General features: G+C 43.3%; 2 long non-coding RNA genes across 5 annotated transcripts in view; one reads left to right on the forward strand and one right to left on the reverse strand.

The window, feature by feature from the left end:
- LOC137041169 (uncharacterized) overlaps positions 1 to 1976 on the reverse strand; it is an 8132-nt gene extending 6156 nt beyond the window's left edge. Inside the window, exons 1-4 of one of the 4 annotated variants that reach the window (XR_010898059.1) lie at positions 1577 to 1976; positions 1402 to 1473; positions 1083 to 1209; positions 717 to 828 (exon numbers count right to left, since the gene is read on the reverse strand). This is a non-coding gene — a long non-coding RNA (uncharacterized lncRNA). Of the gene's footprint in view, positions 1 to 716; positions 829 to 1077; positions 1210 to 1396; positions 1474 to 1576 lie in introns of all 4 variants that reach the window. The other 3 variants (XR_010898057.1, XR_010898058.1, XR_010898060.1) reach the window with 3 other exon arrangements.
- The window catches only part of LOC137041168 (uncharacterized), a 22906-nt gene that overhangs the window by 17492 nt on the left and 2914 nt on the right, over positions 1 to 2500 (forward strand). Inside the window, exon 4 of the long non-coding RNA XR_010898056.1 lies at positions 2266 to 2377. This is a non-coding gene — a long non-coding RNA (uncharacterized lncRNA). The remainder of the gene's footprint in view (positions 1 to 2265; positions 2378 to 2500) is intronic.

Genomic DNA, 2500 nt, shown 5'->3' on the forward strand with positions numbered 1-2500 from the left:
CTCTCTCTCTCTCTCTCTCTCTCTCTCTCTCTCTCTCTCTCTCTCTCTCTCTCTCTCACACACACACACACACACAGCGAGCGCACACACACAGAGTCCATTGAAATGCTAATGAGTTGGGCCACTGCTAGTGTGTGTGTATGTGTGTGAGAGAGAGAGAGAGAGAGAGTGTGTCTGTGTGAGAGAGAGTGTGACTTTGAGTGTGTGTGTGGGAGAGAGTGTGACTTTGAGTGTGTGTGTGTGTGTGTGTGTGTGTGTGTGTGTGTGTGTCTGTGAGAGAGAGAGAGAGAGTGTGTGTCTGTGTGTATGTGTGAGAGATAGAGTGTGTCTGTGTGTGTGTGAGAGAGAGTGTGACTTTGAGTGTGTGTGTGTGTGTGTGTGTGTGTGTGTGTGTGTCTGTGTGAGAGAGAGTGTGTGTGTGTGTGTGTGTGTGAGAGAGAGAGAGTGTGTGTGTCTGTGTGTGTGAGAGAGAGAGAGAGAGAGAGTGTGTGTCTGTGTGTATGTGAGAGAGTGTGACTTTGACTTTGAGTGTGTGTGTGTGTGTGTGTGTGTGTGTGTGTGTGTGTGTGTGTGTGTGTGTGTGTGTGTGTGTGTGTGTGTGTGTGTGAAAGAGAGAGTGTGACTGTGAGTGTGTGTGTGTGTGTGTGTTTTTGTGAGTGTGTGTGTGTGTGTGTGTGTGTGTGTGTGTAGTACAGCTGTATAAGAGCATCACAGACCTGTTATATTGTCAATGTTCAGCAAAAACAGTCCGAACTTGGGCTGAGTATCTATAAACCCTTAATCATCATATCGGATCCCGAACATGCCCATCCTGCATCATCTGCACACCTGTATAAACGAGAAGAAGAACACAGGAATGTGCTTTAATGCTCAGGTCCACATGTGATGTTTGCATTTATTATATCAACACAAATATTAGACACATTTTTAACTTTACTTTGGCCACTTTCAAAACCCTTCCTCACACAGTTACTGTTTCACTCAAATAACTAAGAATGTGTAAATCAAGATCAGATGAGTAAAAGACACACACACACACACACACACACACACACGCACACACACACACACACACACCTTACATTTTGACAATGATTTGTGTTGTCGAAGAAGCAAAGGAGCTGTTGTGTTGTCATCCTCTCGACCGGCTACTCTTCCTGCCTCTCTCTCTCTCTCTCTCTCTCTCTCTCTCTCTCTCTCTCTCTCTCTCTCTCTCTCTCTCTCTCTCTCTTTCTCTCTGTGTGTATCAGAAAGTAAGTGATAATATTATTATAAAGGACACCTATCATAATATACATTTACTGTTTCTTTATTTATTTTTCTCAATCAATAAAATGTATTTTTGTATGTATTTAAGTATATATATCAAGAATCAATAACAGACAGAAACAAATACAATACCCAATCTCAGCTGAAGCTTCAAGTGGACGTCAAGGCCCAATCTAAGCCATATTCCGGTTCCGGTTCTCTCTCCTACAACAACAACAACAAAGATGGCCGCGTCATAACCCGCACTAACATACACAGGTAGGCATATCGAATTAATATAAGCTATAAAACATAATATACACATTACCCTTTGGCCTCGTTCGAGCACGCCGCGGGGCCACCATCCAAACGAACAATTGCGCGCGATTTGGTGCATTTTGTGTTCGTGCTTTAGACCCAAATCGGTGAAACTAGCAGCGCATTGCTGAGAGATCGAGCGCTTCCGGGTTGCATTTCAGCGCAAGCAGTGAGTGTACCGCTCTAATGCATTATGGGAAATGAAGTTTTTTTTGTCTACATTGAATAATAACGCGGTAGGAGCTAAGACATCATTTCCCAGAGTGCTTTGCAACAAAAACAAACATGGCTGCGCCTGTAAAGCGCTAACGATGATGCAATACCACTACTCACACAGATATCTCAGCGAAAATTGAACGGATTCGGCGAGCACTTCGCTCGGTGGAACCATCTTGACAAACTGAAAAGAATGATGTAAGTTACATGATTTTGAGTGTTGTTTTCGCGGAGATCAGTGGGCCCGCGGTGACGTCGCGCCCAGATAGCACAAGTGCACCTTGGATAAGTCTATTTGATATCTTGATTTACACATTTTTAGTTATTTGAGTGAAACAGTAACTGTGTGAGGAAGGGTTTTGAAAGTGGCCAAAGTAAAGTTAAAAATGTGTCTAATATTTGTGTTGATATAATAAATGCAAACATCACATGTGGACCTGAGCATTAAAGCACATTCCTGTGTTCTTCTTCTCGTTTATACAGGTGTGCAGATGATGCAGGATGGGCATGTTCGGGATCCGATACGATGATTAAGGGTTTATAGATACTCAGCCCAAGTTCGGACTGTTTTAGCTGAACATTGACAATATAACAGGTCTGTGATGCTCTTATACAGCTGTACCACACACACACACACACACACACACACACACACTCACACACACACACACACACACACACACACTCACACACACATACACACACAGTCACACTCTCT

The sequence above is a fragment of the Pseudorasbora parva genome, chromosome 15 (assembly GCF_024679245.1).
Source record: "Pseudorasbora parva isolate DD20220531a chromosome 15, ASM2467924v1, whole genome shotgun sequence".
Classification (NCBI taxonomy): domain Eukaryota; kingdom Metazoa; phylum Chordata; class Actinopteri; order Cypriniformes; family Gobionidae; genus Pseudorasbora; species Pseudorasbora parva.